This window comes from Delphinus delphis, chromosome 11, assembly GCF_949987515.2.
Source record: "Delphinus delphis chromosome 11, mDelDel1.2, whole genome shotgun sequence".
Lineage (NCBI taxonomy): Eukaryota > Metazoa > Chordata > Mammalia > Artiodactyla > Delphinidae > Delphinus > Delphinus delphis.
This window is the reverse complement of record NC_082693.1, coordinates 21,053,288-21,074,215: the sequence shown is the minus strand read 5'-3', so window position 1 is coordinate 21,074,215 and position 20,928 is coordinate 21,053,288. Positions and strand designations below refer to the sequence as shown.

Below are 20,928 nucleotides of genomic sequence, written 5' to 3'. Positions count from 1 at the left end.
TAATTATGTTAATCACCATTCAAATCTTGGTCTCTATTTAAATTCAAAACTGTACCTAGTGACTTAAAAAAAAAATTGGTCTTTGATATTTTTATCAGGATAAAAAAATGTCCCAGTGCCTCCCAAATTTACAAATGACATTATAGGATATGGGCGAAATTTACCAAAAACAATGAGCTTCCATTTTCCAGATGCTCGAGCAATGAGCATTAACATTGGAGTTTCCTGGGTGCAAGTTATAAACTAGTACAAGCTGAAAAGAAAGTGTCAGTATTTTTTTTTTCTTCTCATAAAACCTTTTTTTCCCAGATGTTATGAAATGTTTCTGTGCCCAGTGTGGGAACAGTGATGAATTTTCATATTAACAAAATATGACCGTGCATCAAGATGTTGACAATTATGTGACGTACAGTCTTCAACCCCAGGATGAATTGAAGAGGCAGTCACCACATTGCAGTGTTAACAAAAGAGCACTGACGTAAGGTCAGCTTGAGGACAGATTGCTAGCAAAATCTGCTAAAAAAGTGAGAGAGGGAGAGAGAGGGAGGCTTCCAGGGGTAGATTATTTTCGTCCAATAGGCAGAAGGATGGCAGGTGTTCACAAGTGTGGTACCACCAGTTAGGGTGCTCTTTCTCGGGCCTCTCAGTGGATGCCTTGCTTTGGTGCAGAGAAGCATCTCTGGAGAACTACAGGAAATGTTAGCTTTAGTAGAGACCGCAGTGCTAAAGATTTGGGGGAAAAAAGTCACGTCTGAAAGACATAAAGTTTGGAATTGTCGGGGCTTTTGTTCTGTTCAGAGCTAAAAGTAGCCGGAAACGAAAGGGCAATGGAAAATGGAGTCCTTGCAGTTTTATCCAATTGCTATTGGATGCATGCATCAACATATGGACTTTTGGGCAATTAAACAGTTTTTCAGACCATATATTCTTGTAAGAAATGTAGAGGGCTGAAAACATCTCCCAGAATGACCACAATAGCCTATTGTTAGACTTGACAGAAATTAGACCATAAAATGGGCAAAAGTTTGATTTGTTTAAACTATTTTTCACTCCCTAGAAAATACCGCCAGCATCATGAACATCAGTGGTCTGATAAATATAACGTATCTCACGGAACAAGACTTAGGGTGACCAACTATCCTGGCTTTTCTGGGACTGAGGAGTTTCCCCTGGACATGTGACTTTCAGTGCCTCTGAAACCACCACTAGCCTGGGGTAGTACCAGGCAAACATAGATGGTTGGTCAGCCAACAATAAGATCAAATGTTTCACTTTCTGTCTGATATGCTAAATTGATATGCAATTTAAAAGTGCTAAGAAAAACAAAAAACGGCTCTTTTATTTTTAAGCCACTAACTTCTATTCCATTTTTTATATTACAGATTTGTTGGAAAACTAAATGATTTTTTTTAGAAATAAAATAATGCAATAAAATATTACCTTCTTTTATAAACTGAAGATTTTTTTTCATAGCTTATAAGGAGTGATTCAGTCATTTCATTACTTTAAAGCACATGAAAGCTTTTGCTTTAAACATAGAACAAATAAATAAACCAACCCCAAAACACGAAATGCTATGACTCCTGAAAACTAATACACTGAAAGAGAAGATACAGCGATATGGGCAAGAGCTATTGCATTGGTGATGCCCATGATTCTGACTAGGGCTCTGTCCTGTGATGTGTTGAAACGAAGGGCTCAAAGAAACTGAGAAGCAGCGTTGTATTTGGGGATACAGCAGGTAGCTGCACATATGGATTGATGAAAGGAAATGATGGGAAGGGTTGAGCTGCTCAATGCCACTTCCTCATGATTGGGCCTCCTTGACAGAGGACAAGCTGCAACTGAAGTGGGAAGAATAGGGGGATAGAACCTGGAAATGCACACCAAGACCTGAAGATCATCCTTTTTTTGTATGTACTTAAGAGCAGGGCTTCGGGCATTCTATTTACTGCATTAGAATTTAATAATAGCTGAGTGGTTTTAAAAATACATTTTAGAAGGAACATTGCACGTTTGTGATTCATGCTAATTTAAAATATAAGGTGTTCTATTTTCATTCCTTGCTTTTATATTGTGCTAATTGTACCTAAATGGAAAATGTTTAACTTTTATCAAATGAATGGAGCTGGATACAAAGCAAGATGGCAATCGTGGTTTCGATTTCTTTTAAAGGGCATATTTTACATACACCAAGAAAAATTAAGTAAATTAAATGTTATTAGTGTAAGTTATTTCCAGGTTGGAAAAATAGCAAATTTTAATTTTATTTTGTATTATTTCCCATTTCTCTAAAATGAATGTGCCTTATTTTTAGAGTAGAACTAATAATCTTTCAGTAAACATTCTTCTTCAAGAAAAATGAAACATTTTGATTACTTTCATTTTCTCTATTAGAGAAAGTGATAAATTAATAAGCATTTCTTGACTATTGCATACAAATAAAGAAGAAGGCATGATCAATACCCTCAAAAAGTGTAAAATATATCTGGAAAGGCAGACTGAACCCGAAAAAAGAAAATCATAAATATTAGATTGTGATAATTAAAGTCAATGTTATTCAAGGTCATTCATTAAAAAAGCAATTTTAGTATTATTTTGTGCTGTGTACTACCTCATACATATATTGGAAAAAAAATCACTGATTATTAGAATCTGCCTGCATTTTAGAGTACAAAATATGTTCCAGAAAGTGCCCCCTTGCAAAAACTTTATACATAATTTCCCAAAACAGCGTTTAGTCTAAAATAACCCAATTTGCCCCAAACATCGATGAATGCTCACCCTATCCATAATCACTTACAACTCTCCATTTGTCATTCATCTCACTAATAGGTGTCTGTGTTGAATCTCCTTATTTATAGAGTCAATGGAAAACCAAACCAAATGTAAAAGGAGAAGAGTTTGCAGAACTTTAAAATCATCTTTGGATTCTAATTGGATCTACTTTGATTACAATTCTAATCATTTGAGTCAGTCATTTTCATTTTGAGCCGAGATAGATCACCCATAATGTGATACTTCTCTTTATTCATCTGTAAAATGGAAATAAAGCTGATCACATAGAATGAAGGTGATGCTATATCTTCCACTTGCTGAGAAAAATTACCTTCTCTAAAAAAGTCTTTGTGGGAAAATTAAACATCAAAACAATTATAATGATGGGCCACTAAGTTTTTAAAGGATAAGATAGTCTTTTTTTTCTCCGCACCCAAATAAATGGAAACATTAAAAACAAGAGACTGTTCCCTAATTAGAAGAACCGAAAATAGTTTTTCACCTTCCCTAAGAAATCAAGCTTGTTATTGTTACTATGCCAACAGTTTGTCAGTTGAAGACTAGAGTTTCTCTGGTCTGCCTGATTATTGAGCAGAAGGAAATAGAACATTTTATTAGTATTATTTTTATTTTAAAATAAAAAATCAATGCCTTTATGCTCTCGAATGGTTGGAATACAGGTACAGTAATAAGAACTACACTGCAAAACAAATTTGGGCACTAAATAAGGGAGCTAGGCTCAAGGCACATAGTATGCCATCTGTGACCTGCTGGTAGCTGGGCAGTGATCTCTTGGTTGTCCTGACTGGACTCTGAGTCCCTTCACTTGGCCTTGTTGCCCTCTCCCTGGTGGGAAATACTGGGTCAGTAATAACGTGTGGATGAAAATCCATTCCCTCACCAATCAACAAGTACTTATTGAGTGCACACTACATACCAGGTACTATTTCAGTACCTGACACAATGTTTGAATAAATGGACAAAATTACTACCTGGACTCACATTCTTGTGGTGGAAACAGGCCAAAACCAAACAGGTTAAACCCATAAATAATATCAGATGGTAATAGCAGCTATGAAGAAATATAAAGCATATTAAGTATTAGGAAGATTTTTGAAAGAAGAGGGAAACCCTGAAAAACTAAAAGCTTCAAGAAAACCATAATATTTTAATTTACCTATAACTAGGCCTGATAGATGTAGATTACATATGCATATACCAGTACATCAGCCATTTTCTTTAAATGAATATAGATTGAATAGGACCCTCTATGTGTCAGGTACTCAGATCATTGCTGGGAAAAGTGAGACATGGACTCAAATCTAGAGCTTAAAATATTCAAGGCCCTAATACTGCTAATGGAATCCCCAAATTTGAGATCTCCAATTCTTTTAGGACTCTATATTTTGTCCCTCTCTTGAGTAAATTCCTTAAAGTTTTCCAAGTATGCTTTATTGCTCTAAAAAATGCCTTTGGGATATTTTCATGTAGTTTCTTACAGAAAAAAGAAGGTTCAACTTTTCACTGTCTAGCTTACCATTTTACATAGAAAGTTCTTTTGTGGAACTCACGATTTTGGGAGGTAATAATGGAAGAAGATATAAGTGAATTTTGAAAGAATTTGAACAGTTTTATGAATGGCAGATCCATTCCTAGCAACTAAGAAAACCTGAAAGATTTGGAGTGTGCATTCTTCTAAGGAGCCTATAAAACAGAGGTTGCACTGTGGGATGAAGAGAATTGGGAACGGCATACAGTTAGGAAGGAAAACCAAGCCCTCCCTTCCCTGCTGAGGTTATGCTGGCAATAGATGACAGAGCTGCAGGAACACTGGACCACCCACTGTGTCAATTCCTGTGTTCTTTTCTGACTGTATTTATTCTTTATTGTCTCATAAAGAACCTTGCACTGACTTGGCGACTTTGCTGGACAACACGTAGGTGTTATATTTTTTTGCGGCCATAAAACAACTGCAGCGATTGCGGTAAGCGCACTTGATCTGCTTTTTTTCATGATCAACGTTGGGCATGGATAATAATTGTTTGCTTTCTTTACCTGGATTGAAGATCATATTCTGCAAATAATTCTAAGGTGCTTTATAAATTCTGTATACAGCCAAATAGAAATGTTTGTTTTACAACAATAGCCAGGGTTGAGCAAAACAGGGTGTTCACACCGAACTCTTGGGAAATCCTGATTCTAGAAACTTGCGCAGATACATTTCTAAGGGTTACAAGCTGTTCCCTTCCTCCTCTAAAGTTTTTTGTTTGTTTGTTTGGGTTTTTTGTTTGTTTTGTTTTGTTTCAAGTACTTGTTAATCTTCAGACCATCAGGGTCATGTCCTATTGTCCTTGAGTTAATCTTGCTATCCCGGATTGGAACACGACTGTATTGTGTCAGGTGCCTTTGAGGAAGAACCTCATCAAGCTGAATAGTTGACAGAGTTGAGACCTACAGCATTTCTGATGAAACCTTAGGGAAAAACTATTCACATAGGAGCTTGTCGGGCTCTGAGCCCTGTGCCCAGACCTCTCTTTTCCACTCGCAATCCTCCACGTACCCCCATTAATTCTCTTCACACAGAGGCATTGTGGTCCTTTCCAATTCAGAGAACATTGCAATAGGAGAACCATTAGCACGAGTTCTGGGTGGTGGAACATGGTGTTTCAGCCCATTTCTTCTGACAGTACAGCCTGTACCAGAGGCGGGCAGTGGCAGTCCTTTGGAAGATCCTGCCAGTTGGTTAATTAGTGGCAGAACCCCCATGTGCGCAGGGGATATTATGACATTTTCCCTCTGAAAGATTATTTCTATTCACATTCTAAATTCTGAAACATTGAAGTCAAAATGTTAATAAGCTAATGAGCCTATCATTTTTTTTCAGATTTGGAAACTGATTTTATTATATTGTAGAATTAACACATTCTCCTTTTCCTTCTACATTAATTAACTTACTTTGAAATGTACAGACTGTGGAGATTGTGTAAGCTGTAATTTACACCATCTCAGCATTGCCCTGGGCTTGCTTCAGGTTTACAGCATTGATCTGCCTCCTTCAAGTTTTCTTTGTTTTCCTTAATTTCCAGCCATGCCTGGATATGGGCTCTTCTGCCTTTCTTTTTTATTGATTCACTTCCACAATCCAGACCAAGGCTCAGCTGTTTCCTTTAGCTGCCATTTAGTCCTCAGAAGAGCAAGGCTCTACGTTGACTTTTGAAATACTTGTCCGCCTTCAGTACTTCACCAGTTTATATTATTTTGGTCAGGTCATCATGACATACTGCATCATTTCTTAAGTTGTTTTCTTACATCCCTGCCTGTAAATCTATTTGATTAGATATAAGTGGCAGAGTCACTTTGGCCTTACATTTGAATAAAATCTGCTCTCTCGCAAGCTGTGTGTGTGTGATGAAGGCTGGTGGTGGGGTGATGGGGTGAAGAAGAAAAGCTGGGGAGAAAACATTCTTATGCCTGTGGTATCAGCAGCTTCTCCCAATCCAAGGAAGGATTTGAAATATACCCTCAACACCCTTGCCCTTCGATTCCTGAAAGACTCTGGAATCGAGTTGGGCAATCTCCCGTTGAGAGAGATTGCCGGAAAATAGGGAGGTTCCCCAGAAATTGCTTACAGAGCAGCCTGGGTTTCTCTCCAAATGTAGGCAGTCTTGGGCTGATTGGCAAAAAAAGTAAAGAGATTTCTGGAAGTACGAATTTGCTCTGGTAATGCCCCACACCTGTCCAGGCTGTTTTTTATTTTATTTTAAATTTCAGGCTATTCGAAATGGTTAATTTTTCAAAACTCCTCTGGAACCTGTATCATGTGGGGAGGAGGGAAATAATGGGCGAGAGAGGGATGATATAGACGTTCAAATATGATTGATTGAAAATGTATGGAAGTGAGCAGGTCAAGCTCTTTCTTTTCATTGATGGTGAATGATCTGTACACAGTGGGCACTCAGAAAACATTTAATTTAAAAATATTTAATGTTTATCGCTTACCAAAAAAACTTTTGGTGGGGATAAAAATATATATAAGCTAAAATGTTTTAAAGTAACTTCCAGAACTCTGTAAAGCAACCATCAGGCAGAGGTGGACTAACCAGCACTCAGCAAGACCCAAGCAAGGGATGGAATGAGGAAGACAGGAAAATCCTGCTTAGCACGTACTTCAGGGGCCACTGCCTGGGCAGTGAACTGGCATCTCCCATGTTCCACCCTCATTCGGTTTCATGACCCCAGGCTTTGAAGGGTCACCTTGAAAAATGATCTCAGCCCCAGATGCCATGGTCACTGACCTGGCATGACCTCTCCCACATCTGTGTAGGCCGCTGAGCTGAGGAAGTTTTCACACTCCCGGATCCCAGTAACTCTGTGGGTGTCCCTGTCCTGGTTAGGATCTTCTCGTAGGCTCTTGTCCTTGCTGACCCACGCCTAACAGGAAGCATGAAATCGGGCAGAAGCTATTTGCCTCTGTACGCAGCAGATGAGGTCTGGAGTTAGTCTTGCAGATGTAGACAAGAGATCCAGAAATCTAGGGGTAATCACTATGTGACCTGTGCCATACCAGGCCCTTCTGTATGTCTGCGTTTATGCCTTGGACTTCCATTGAACATGGAAGTGCCTGATGTCCCTTCTTACCCTCAGCTCGGCTGGCTAGCTGGGACACACCACCCTGCCTCACTTTTTTTTTTTTTTTAATTTTTTTTAATTTTTTGCTGTACGTGGGCCTCTCACTGTGGTGGCCTCTCCCGCTGCGGAGCACAGGCCCCGGACGCGCAGGCTCAGCGGCCATGGCTCACGGGCCCAGCCGCTCCGCGGCATGTGGGATCTTCCCGGACCGGGGCACGAACTCGTGTCCCCTGCATCGGCAGGCGGACTCTCAACCACTGCGCCACCAGGGAAGCCCCTGGCTCACTTTTACTCAGCCCTGTTGCATTGCCTCCAGTCTTTCAACAGACTGATCGCATGGCTCCACTATGAATGCATGGGTCCCACTTCCCGGAGTCCTGCTTCGCATCGTTCTGGTGCTCCTGTGGGTACCTACCTAGGCTGGACTAGAACTTGACGTGGCCACACTCACTTTTGACTGCATATTCGGGCTATTGGCTATTTTCTGGGAGGTCAGAGCCATAGCTGGGTCAGTTTTCAGGATTGTAGTTCTTGTTTCCTCTTCTTGTCTACTGGCATTTGCCACCGAGGTCCCAGCATACATTCATGCATCTGTGTGCAGGGTAAGAGCACACGCCCTTCTTTTCTGCCTGTTAGAGCTGTTATCTGACACATTGTCCAGCCCTCATGCTGCCCCGAGCTGGCTGTAGTACTCGCCAGTCCTCTCCAAGCAGGCTGGCCCCGTGGTCCTGATGCTCCTACTTCCTCTCCTGTAACTAGTTATGTCCTGGAGGGACAGAAGGTCCTTTCAAGTCATTATTGTTCTTAGTGATTCTTTGACTTTACCAGTCAGCATCCTGGTTTATTCCATCATCTTCACATAACCAGGTGAATCTGGCAAAGCTGCATCAATTTATTGTGTTCAGTAAATGTTTGTTGCCAAGATTTGCCCAATTATGGTGTGCCTTGTAAGTTATGCTCTCTCTAAGAAACTCAGTGAAAATGAACTGAGCTAAGACAAACAAATTGGGTGATAGTAAATGGCTTTAAAATGGGTTTATGAAAAATATCAACAGAGAGTTCCTTTATATAGTTTTCTGGCGCATTCCTAACTACTGACAGAGATAGAGAGACAGAGAAACAGTGTCAAGAACATTACTGATAGACAGTTAAGCAGACAGAAAGGCAAAGTATATTTAAATCAATAGGACTTGATTTCCGAAGTTTTATTCAGTCACAGTTAGTCAGTAAGAGCAGATTAAAGAAAAGCTACATTAGAGACTAATTTGTGTATCACAGATGAAAATTTCTATATTCTCCTTAAACCTCCAACTCCATGTCCTCTTAACGCTGGAATAAAAGTAAGCCACTGTCAATCTCATCCTCCATTTCTTTTTTTTTTTAATTAAAATTAAAAAAATAGAAGTATAGTTTTTTTACAATATTATATTAATTTCAGATATACAGCATAGTGATTCAGTATTTTTACAGCTCATACTCCATTAAAAGTTATTACAAGATAACAGCTGTAATTCCCTGTGCTATATCCTCATTGCTTGTCTATCTTATATATAATAGTTAGTGTTTCTTAATCCCCTACCCCTAATTTGCCCCTCCTCACTTCCCTCTCCCATTTGGTAAGCATTTAGTTTGCTTTCTACATCTCTGAGACTGTTTCTGTTTTGCACATTTATTTGTATTATTTTTAGATTCCATATGTAAGCGATATCACACAGTATTATAAACACTGACTCCTCAGCCTTTTTCTCTGGGATGCAGTGTGGTGAAAGGGGGGATGAATATGGGTTTGGGGCCTAAGAGTCTGTATGTGTCACTTGTTAGCAGAATGGCATATAACTAGATAAATTACTTATCTAGGCATAAAATAAATAGATAATCTGTTGAAGGCATCTGTAAAATGAGGACTACCATGTATCATTGGGACCTTTTAATGACCAAATGATGAAATTTCTGTAACAGAACTTGCAGGGTGTCCAGCTCAACACATAGCAGTTTCTTATCCCTTCTTTCCTCCCTTTTCCTAGTTTCTCCCAAAGGAAGGGAAGAGCATCTCCAAGGCTGTCAAGCCTCTTGTGCTGACCTATTGCCCCAGCTCTCCCACCCACAGTGGGCTCCCTCACACATCTGCTCCCATCCCCCATTATAAAGCATGCTATCTCCCTCTCCCCAGGTACTTTCTCTTCTGCCTTTGATGGGTTCTTGAAAATAAATTCTACCTATATTTTTTTCTTAATTTCTGATGATTTTCTTCTTTTCAAAACCAATATACTAAAATGAGTGGTGTGTTTTCACCACCAATTTTCTCACTACATGTCATCTCCTTAATTCTTAATGGCTTGCACAGACTTTTAAGTCCCTCTAGAAGGAAATTTCCAGAGTCTGGAATGCTGTCCTTCTGGCTTGGTGGGATTACGAGTAACTTTGAAGTGTCATCCATGCTCATCAGATGATAGGAGTGTTTTTGCATGTATAAAGCGTTAAATACATTAGAAGTATTGTATTGAACAGGCTGCCTTGGAGAATAAAAGAAGATACAAGGAATTCAGGTCATAAAATTTGAAAATTATGTAATCTTACATTTTCATCAGCACTAAAAAATTGTATTTTTGAAGCAGGATATAATCTCTAAATTGGCCAATATAATATCCTATAGGAAATGAACTTTAGATATATATGAACAAGAAAGACAGAAGGAAAGAAAGAGAGAAAGAAGGAAAAAACAAAGGAAGGAAGAAAGCGAATTGTGCTAGTGTCCCTTTAAGAAACATCTGTTATTATTTTGACCCATTTTGCATAGACTGAAACCTTTCCAGAAGCATCATACATTATACATTTGGTAAATTACAGCACTTTTACCTAATTGCTCCTTTAGGAGCTAATGACCCCATTTGCTGCTTTGTCTAAGACACCTGATGCAATCAACACAGAAAGGGTGTGCTCAGTCTCGTACACTGCCTAAAAAATTTGCATTTAGTTCAAAATTAAGTGCAATTTCAAAGTGTCTTTTTTTAAAAAAATCTAATCAATCTAGTACACTGTAGGCATTGCTGAAACAACACATTCGCTAAAATTTGGGAAGGTGACTTTGGTGAATGGATTTTTATCTTTAAATAGACTCAGCTTGCTGTATATGCAAAATGACTACTTGTGAAAAATCAACCATGGAAATTCACTGAACATGCCCTTTGCTCTCATAACATTGAAAATCACAGCTTAACCTGAAGGACCTCATTTAGTTAAGAAATCAGTGTGTGATTTATACAGGTACCATGTAGAAACCTTATCATGGGTCTATGCCCAGCATGCTTTTCTGTTATAATTATTATTTGTAGAGGTCGATTTGTGGTTTGGATTGTCTTTTATTTTTGAATGAATACTTGATTTCTTGGCCAATAAAAGTGTAAGCGTCGTATAGTTTAAAAATAACTGTCTGTAAAAAGGTGAATAGTATAGTTCAAAACTATTTCTCTATTCACAGAATCTGAGAATTGTAGAGCTGGAAGAGACCTAAAAAAATAATATATTCCAATGCCCTTATTAGACAAGCATGCAAAGAGAGGCCCATGAGAGACCAAGTGACTTGCCAAGGTCTGTTTCTCCCTGCAAACTTGTGACCAAATTAGGATAAGAACCTAGTTTATGAGATACTTGTTTCCACGGAAAATACACACTTATGAAGGGACATTTAAAGAATTTAAAAATCACTTTATCCAACTCATGATAATATAATGCAAAAGTAAACAGACTTATGTTGGAAAACCATTATTCTAATTAGCTGGTGTTTTTGTATGTATAGAGTATCCTTTTCCAACTGAATTTTGTATTTTCACATTTCTTTTAAGTGAAAATGAGTAATTCAGTAATTCTTGTCATCTGGAGTCTCAGAGACTAAGGATTTAATTAGTTCCACTGATAGAAAAAAAAGGTCTTAGGCAAGTGTGGTGTATGAAAATTATAATGAGAAAGTTTACCCACATACTATAATCACCTACAAGTATTCGCCATTTATATATAAATATAGCCAGTGGATTGCTAGTTTTGCTAATTACAGACAATATTTATCTATACATTATAAGATATTATCTACTAGTTTAACCTAGCTTTGGTGCTTATTTATAACTGAAAATAATGAAAGTGGTAGAGTTGAATATAGACTATATTTTAATTCTAACTTTTCACTCACATCAGTCTGTATTACAGTATACAGTGTTTTATAGTATAACAACTCAGAGGATTTGCTTATGGTGATATTCCTCTGAAATGTGTTTTCTTGCTGCATATTTTTAGTCTACTTTTTCCTTCTATAATAATCAAAGCCAGGGAGTATTGAAAAACCAGACCTTTGGGTTAACACACATGGGTAGCTGACACCATCAGTCTTAACACAGGTGTCTCTCTAAGGGGCTTCTATAAAATCGCAAGTTACAAAAAAAAAAAAAAACGAAATCCCGGGGCCAGGTTGGGTACTGGCAGTCCATCAACAGGAAAGCAGAAGACCATTTAAAAGTAGACTAGGGCTTCCCTGGTGGCGCAGTGGTTGGGAGTCTGCCTGCCGACGCAGGGGACACGGGTTCGTGCCCCGGTCCGGGAAGATCCCACATGCCACGGAGCGGCTGGGCCTGTGAGCCATGGCCGCTGAGCCTGTGCGTCTGGAGCCTGTGCTCCGCAACGGGAGAGGCCACAACAGTGAGAGGCCCGCGTACCGTAAAAAAAAAAAAAAAAAAAAAAAAAAAAAAAGGTAGACTAGATCCTATAAACCAAGATGAATTGGGGAAGATAGGACGATCAAATGACAAATTAGGGGCAAATGAGAGATCAGAGGGAGCTGAGAGGCAGGTAAAGGCTAGGATGGTTTCTGAGCCTATTTACAAACACTGAACTCTAATTGCCACAGACTCTCTGGGAATAACTGACCTGCTCTTGCTGAGCTGGGATAGGTCTGCCACCACACACCAGCTAGACCACCACCTTGTCTCCTAGTTTTGGGTTCACCATGTGTCAAAAACATTAATAAACATCTGCTGTGTGTATACGTGTGCAAAGTATTGAGACCACAAAGAGGAATTAGACAAAGTTATAGCTCTTCAGTAGTTCAATCTAGTGGCGGGCAAAGGAAACTCATATATACTGAACACCTACCATGCGCCAGCCGTGGTGGAAGGATTTTGTCAATACATACACCATCTGTGATGGGTTGAATTGTGATCTCCGAAAAGATTTGCTGAAGTCCTAATCCCAGTACCTCAGAATGTGACCATATTAGGAAATAGGGTTGTTGCAGATGTCATTAGGTACTGGAGTAGGGTGGGCCATATTAATCCAATATGACTGGTGTTTGCATAAGAAGAGGAGAAAAGACACAGAGACACAGGAAGATCCCAATGTATAGACACAGGCAGAGATTATAGAGGGATGCATCTATATGCCAAAAACACCAAGGATTGCTGGCTGTCACCAGAAGCCAAGAGAGTCATGGAGGAAACAGACTGTCCCTCAGAACCTTCAGAAGGAACCAACTCGGCAGACACCTTGATTTTTGAGCTAGCCTTCAGACTGTAAGACTGTGAACAGTTATTTGAAGCCACCTAGTTTGTGGTACCTTTTGACAGTAGGCCTCAGAAACTAATATACCTTCTAATTTAATCCTTATAAGAATTTACGTGGTAAGTAGTATTAGCCCCACTTAGAAACTAGATTTTTTTTTATAACTACCCTTATTTCAAAAGAAATAGCTTTGAGATTAGATAGAACTGAATTCACATACTGGTCTGCCACTAACTAGCTAGAAAAACTTGGACAAATGGTTTAAAATTTCCTAAGCCTACATTTGCCCTTATGTAAAATGGAGATCGTCCTACTGGGGTTCATACTTCCTTCTTTACACTGGCAGCCAGGAAGCTAAAAACCAAATTTGTAGCCCAAGTATACAGGATCCCAGACATGCTATTTTGTGTGTTTAAAAATCTTTTGGTACCATGTAAACTTTTATTAAGCTGCTGTACATTTTTGAGGGGGTAAATTAAGTTAAACATAAAGATAATTTTAGATAAGGCTGATGCCCAAAGAATATCACTCGTAAATCACATGACAGGATTGATAACATTCCACCAGCGTCTACGTGAGTGGCCTCCAAAGCAGGGTTCTCCATCCCATGAGATGAGATGATCCATTCAGGTGAAGGAAAAAAATGTTAGAGCTAGTATGAGCAAAAAAAGAAAGGGAAAAAGCGTTCCTAATATTTACTAAATTTGACAATCATATCTCACTTAGTCCACATCAGGGCAGTCAAGTGTGAGACAGCCGGAGGGGAGTGGGAGTTCACGGCTGACTGCAGCGCACAAACTGGTTCTTCCGTGAAGGCGTGCTGAAAAATGGTGCACCTGAGATGTGCCTACTTAACTGAAGTTCCAAATCACATTGTTTAGCATGAACTAAGCTTACCCTCACAAAACGGACACATAGCTTAAAAAGAAGCCTGCAAACAAATGGTAGATAGAAGATAATACGCAAATGCAAGTGAACGTGAAAAGTGGAGGACAGACACTCCTTCCTACCCATAGAACAAAAAGCTCTTTTTCAGCTTCATTGTGCAATGACAACAATGATGATTACTTATATATAACAAGAAGTTAGCCCCTGAAATTCGAAATCATCAGTAAGTTATTTGAAAGGTGCATTATATCAACTATCATGAATGAGCCCTAAGTATATACTGTGCTTTGATATTTTGTGTACAGTTTGTGTACAAAAATGTTTTGCTTGAAAATAGTAGTGTACAATTATAAAAAGTTTGACGATCAATTGCCTTAACAATGAGTATATACTCGTCAACACCCTCTTCCTAAATCTCCCTTGAAGCTTCCTTACAGAATTGTTTCTATAACAATTTCTATAACAGTTTCTATAACAATAACAAACAAAGCCAGCACAGGGAGAGTCATCAAAATGTTTTGAAGGATGGATCCAATGTGATAGGTTCAGAAACATAATTTATTAACAGCTTTGATATTCTCTTAGTGTCTCCACTAGCATTGGCCAATGGAACTATATACAATGATAGAAATTTGTATATCTGTGCTGCCCAATATGGTTGCCACTAGCCACATGTGGCCATTAAGTACTCGAAGTGTGGTTAGTGTGACTGAGAAGCTGAAGTTTCAATTTGCTTTAATTGTAATTAATTAAAAATTTAAATTTAAATCGCTACATGTGGGTCATGCCTACAATACTGGACAGTACAGCTCTAGAATATGAGGTCCTTGAGAGAGGTTGCTGAGTTCCTTCTAAGATTCCCCAGCACTTAGCACAGTGCCTGGTACATATTTATTAAATGAAATGAGAAATCAGTAAATGCAGCACGTATTATAGGAAGATAAAGAATAACCACCATGGCACACACATATATCGTTACAATGACCGCTGCACTCGTTAACCTAATATGTAACGTGGAAAGAGTTTACTTAGGAAAATACTCGTCAAAAGTCCTTTGTTTACAGGCTAATTCGTATAAGGTAAAATATTTTGAAATAAATTTTCTGTATGATTAACCTGGGTTATCAAGCAGATAAGATCTCGTAAAACCTATAAAACTTGTGAGAGCCTTGCCAAAGCATCAGAGCAGTAAACTCATGGGCTGACTTCCTTTTAAGGAAGTGACTGCCCCTCTGGGTGAGGTAGGAGCACATCCCACCTCATGCTGGGTGCTCCAAGTCACCACCCCAAGCAGGCACTTCAGGACAGCCATCCTGTCTTTTCACTGATGTGTAGCTAAGAAAAGCTGGCTGCCTGAATTGTTACGAGGACTCTGTGTGCCAGATTTCCAGGTCTGAGTATAACAGGAGAAAAACTAGGGGAAGCTATTTTCAACAGCCAGCAAGAGCAGGCAGCTCTGGCATTTCCAGAGTCCAGACCCATCACACTAAATGGGAAATGAATGCTGGATTTTTCCCATCAGACAATTAACTGGCTTACCTCATTGCCTTGCTACACTATTAACACCTGACACCAGAAAAGGGTCATATTTGTCATCACCACTGATATGAAAGAACAATATTTCTTCATAAATGTGTTAATGAAATTTGTAAGGTAATGAAAATGGCATGAATTAAAAGGCTGTTTTTGAGCAAAACATAATACAGTCTATTGTGAAGTGCAGAAGAATGTTTAAGAGATATATGATATGATCCCAGGATTGTAGAAATAAATATGCTATAGAATAAAAACAGGAAAGATGTATGGAAGCATAAACAGAGATATCTCACAGAAGTGGACTTTTAGGTGATTCTTCTTTTGGCTTATCCGTGTTCCCCAAGTTTTCTCCAATATATACACATTACTTTTATAATAAAAATAGCACCATATATATATATATATATATATTTTTTTTTTTTTTTTTTTTTTTCTTTTGCGGTACGTGGGCCTCTCACTGTTGTGGCCTCTTCCGTTGCGGAGCACAGGCTCCGGATGCGCAGGCTCAGCAGCCATGGCTCACGGGCCCAGCCGCTCCGTGGCATGTGGGATCTTCCTGGACTGGGGCACGAACCCGTGTCCCCCGCATCGGCAGGCGGACTCTCAACCACTGCGCCACCAGGGAAGCCCAGCACTATATTTTTAAAACTACATTCTCTATCTTGAATAACTAAATAATCCTCTGGTAATAATAATAGTAACATAGTAACAGAACAGGCAAAAATAAAGAAAGAAAGAAAATGTAGAAACATCCTCTAATTTGTCCTAAAACTTCTACTTTTACTAATTTTCAAAATTATTTGACAGTTGCTATGAAATTGGATGTTTTTACTAAACTCTCAGTCAAGCGGAACCATTTTGGTCAACTGGAGGCAGTCGATCCAGTTTCAAGATTTTAAATGAAATAAATTCATTTTAAAATAGTAATAATGCATTTTAGGTATATAATACTAGGAACTCAGTAGGTCATAAGACTAATTTATTTATTCATCCATTTAACTGATGAATGCTGGGAACTAGGCAACCTGCTAGGGATAAAAGAGTGGCCAAGATGGACACAGTCCCTCCATCACAGATTTAACCACATATATGTATGTATATATTTTCACTTATATTGTAACTACTTCCAAAAATGGTTTGTGCTGGATTATAAAAATTCCGTAAGAAAAATATATATTATTTTTGGAACACAACATTATGGAATGGCCAAACAATCTATTAGATATAAAGGCATCAAAACCTTATTCTACCATCTTAAAAAATGACAGTGTCGTACTTGAAAAGTTACTGGAAGAAAATCCAAATTATTCTCATTCAAGAATACTAGATAAGGCATTTTTAAAATATGCCCCTTTTTTCTGCTTTTTTTGAGTTGATGGGTTTTAGACAAGGTATATCAACCATCTCTCGTATGTAATATATACAAGCTATGGAGTTTTCATATTAATGAATTACAAAGTTTAAAGACCAAAATGTAAATACTTACTCTGAAAGCAAAGTTTCTAGAGAAAAGCTGGGTTGCACTTAAACTTTCGGAGCCCCAGTAGATCCCACCTACCTTATAGGGATTTTCTAAGGCCACCAGGACATTATATTTGAAAGTTTTTGCAACTCGCTACTATTGGAATTTTGTTTTGGCTACCTGTTCAGTTAGTGGGGATCTCTCCCTGACATATGGTTGATGCTTCCTTGCTGCATATGTTCAGTCTACTTTTTCCTCTTGTAATAATCAAAGCCAGGGAGTATTTGGGTTAATACACAGTAGCAGACACCATCAGTCCCAACCCAGCTGTCCCTCGAAGGAGCTTTGAGAAAATCACAAATTAAGAAAAAGAGATCCCAGGGCCAAGTCAGGCACTGGCAGTCCATCAACAGGAAAGCAGAAGACCATTTAAAAGGGAGATTAGATGCTATAAACCAAGATGAATCGGGGAAGATAGAACTATCAAATGACAAGAAATCAGAGCAACAGGAGAGGGCTGTGAGAGATCAGAGAGAGCTGAGAGGGAGGTAAAGGCTAGGATGGTTTCTGAAACCCATTTACAAACACTGACCTCTAATTGCCACGGACTGTCTGGGAATAACTGACCAGCTCTTGCTGAGCTGGGTTAAGTCTGCCCCCACACACCATTTAGACCACCACCTTGTCTCCTAGTTTGGGGTTCATCATTTATTTAAAAAACATGAATCCAGGTACAGTGATTTTATGTCTGATCTCTAAATGTCACTAGCCAAAAATTAGACCTTCATCCCTATCATCAAAACTATTATATATAATGCAATAACCAAGCTAGGTTTCACCCTCACTCATGATAACGCTATAAGGAGAATCCTCTCCCTGCCCTTCTAGTTGACACATCCTTTTACCACCTACACTCAGAGCACAGGCTTCCGAAATGGATCCCAAACTTCTATGCAGCAGTAGGAACATGGTGCCTTATTTTCCAGAAGTTAATATTTACTGAGAACCTATTCTTTCCAGGCACTTTACATATATTACCTTTCTTCATGTGCATAACAACCCATTGGAGAGAGGTAGCAATATCCCAGTTTAAAAGGATAATCCAGGGCTCGGGGTGGTTAAGAAATATGCTCCAAGGTATATAGCCTCTACATGTCACAGTTGGGGTCTGAATCAGTTGCTCCGACTTCAAACCCAAGCTCTTTTCCTTATGCTGTGATGTTGCCCTATTGTTCAGATCTAATGTTATGTGGTCCATTTGACCGTGTCATTGCTGAATTAGCACAGTACCAACTCCCTAATCACATGGCTGCTTCTTAGCCACACGTAACTGTACCCTTTACTAGCAAGCTGGGCACAGCAGGTACTTTGAGCTTTTTGAAAAGGCTGCAGGAAATGCAAAGTAATAACGTATGAGCGCTTTAACTCTTAAAAGCGGGAACTTGTTCTGATGGTCACGAGCCCCTAGTCTTTCAGTTCCCTTACTCTAGAGCCTTCACTGCAATTATTTCTTACTTTTATTGAAGCCTCTGGTCCATTGATGCAGCCACTTTTTCATAATCTTCACTACTCTCTTGGCTTCTCTTTATACCCGGCTTACGATTCATGACCCATTATTAAAATAATCTACCTGAAAACACGCTCAGTTCCAGTACAGGCCCCACTCTTCCTGTAGCTGCCTGGCTAGACTCCAATGCTACATGAATCTACTAGCCATCTTCTCTATGTGTGGACCTACTGGAGATTATATCACAATTGTCTGCTGGTTGCACTTTAAATCTGTGATCCCAAGCCTCAAATACGCCCACATTACTGCCAAAGAGCCCCACTATCTTTCCCTAATAAAGTTCCCTTTGGGGTCTTTGCAATAACTGTTTCATATTTCCTCTCGCCTCAAACCTCCCACACTCTCTCCATCCTCATTCTTAGCCGATGACTTAGACTCATGCTTAATTGAAAAAAATCTAAGCCATGTTACAGGAATGCCTGCATCTTATTAAATCTACACACCTCTCGGTCTCTGTGCCCATATTCTCTCTGTATTCCCTCTTTTTGAAATGGAATAAATATCTTTTCGTATCAGAGGTCAATCCTTCCACTCATACTCAGATCCCACCACTCTCACTTTTCCAAGGATTTTGTTCTTGTATTTTGTTCTATTCAACACCGTCATTGTCTTTCTCTGCACCGGATCATTCCAGGCAACATACAAACATTTCTATAATCGCTCAAATTATAGTAACCAAAACCTTCCCATGTCGTGATTCTCTCCACTATATTTTTCTGTACTTTTCACAGCAAATCTCAAAATATTTCCCCAGCTTTCATTCATTCTTTGGATACTCTGTCAATCTTCTGCTTAATCATTCACTGAACCAGCTCTTGTCAGGGGCACCGACAATCTCATTATTGCTAGAGCCTGTGTACATTTCTCCTGTTTTCAATGTACTCACCTTTCTCTCAGCAACATCTGACCCAACTGCCCAATCCTTTTTTGGAAAACTTTTCTCTTTTGGCTTTTAAGACAAATACTCTCCTGCAACTAGGTCTGGCCAGTCCTTTCTTTGTTTCTCCTCATTTACCTGATCTCTAAACATTGGGATATACCAGAGCATAATACTGGGCTGTCTTCTAAATATATAAACAGTCTTTCCAGGTGATCTCATTCGATCTGTAACCTCAAATATCAGCCATTTGTGGAAGACCTCATCTGCCAACGATCTGATTACCTTTCCCTGAATTCCCAGACTTGTATAATCAACTGACTACTTGTCATCTTCACTTGGCTAACACAGGTTTTCTGTGGTACTTTTTCCATCGGAAGCCTACCCAAGAGGGATTTCTCCCTTCTTCCTTGCTAACAAAACCTCGATTTTATGTGGTTACCAGGTGATTAGACATCCAGGTGAAATTTGATTAGTCATGGCGCAATCATGGTAGCTCCATTCCTACTGTCAGCTGTTGGTTTAAAAATAAAAAAATACTAATCCTCCCAGACTTCAGACAATAATACAAAGCTACAGTAATCAAAACAGTGTTGTATTGCCGCAAAAACAGACATATAGATCAATGGAACAGGATAGAGAAGTCAGAAATAAACCCACACACCCACAGACAATTAATCTTCAACAAAGGAAGGAGGAATATACAATGGAGAAAAGACAGTCTCTTCCATATGTGGTGTTGGGAAAGCTGGCCAGCTTCATGTAAATCAATGAAATTAGAATACTCTCTCACACTATACACAAAAATAAACTCAAAATGGCTTAAAGACTTAAATATAAGACATGACACCATAAAATTCCTAGAAGAGAACATCAGCAAAACATTCTCTGACATAAATCTTAACAATATTTTCTTAGATCACTCTCCCAAGGCAAAATAAATAAAAGCAAAAATAAACAAATGGGACCTAATCAAACTTATGAGCTTTTGCACAGCAAAGGAAACCATAAACAAAAGACAACCTATGGAATAGGAGAAAATATTTGCAAACGATGTGATGACAAGGGATTAATTTCCAAAATATACAAACAGCTCATACAACTCAATATCAAAAAAAAAACCAATCAAAAAATGGGCAGAAGATCTAAATAGACATTTCTCCAAAGAAGACATATAAATGGCCAATAGGCAGATGAAAAGATGCTCAGTAATAATCACTAATTATTACAGAAATGCAAATCAAAACTACAGTGATCAGGATGGTCAGGATGGCCATCATCAAAAAGTCTACAAATAATAAATGCTGGAGAGGGTGTGAAGAAAAGGGAACCCTCCTGCACTGTTGGTGGGAATGTAAGTTGGTGCAGCCACTATGGAAAACAGTATGACGGTTCCTTAAAAAACTAAAAATAGTCATATGGCAATATGATGCAGCCATCCCACTCCTGGGCATACATCCAGAAAAAAAGAAAACTCTAATTCAGAAAAGGTACATGTACCCCTATGTTCATAGCAGCACTATTTACAATAACCAAGGCATGGAAGCAACCTAAGTGTCCATCAACAGATGAATGGATAAAGATCTGGTGTGTGTATGTGTGTGTATATATATATATATATATATATATATATATATATATATATAT

The 20,928-nt window shown here is 38.8% G+C and overlaps 1 protein-coding gene across 1 annotated transcript in view; it reads left to right on the top strand.

Moving 5' to 3' along the window:
• Window positions 1-20,928, top strand: part of LMNTD1 (lamin tail domain containing 1) — a 442,143-nt gene that overhangs the window by 308,607 nt on the left and 112,608 nt on the right. The window contains exon 11 of the transcript XR_009521169.1: window positions 4,678-5,528. The gene's annotated coding sequence lies outside the window, so the exon portion shown is untranslated. Of the gene's footprint in view, window positions 1-4,677 lie in introns of the transcript that reaches the window.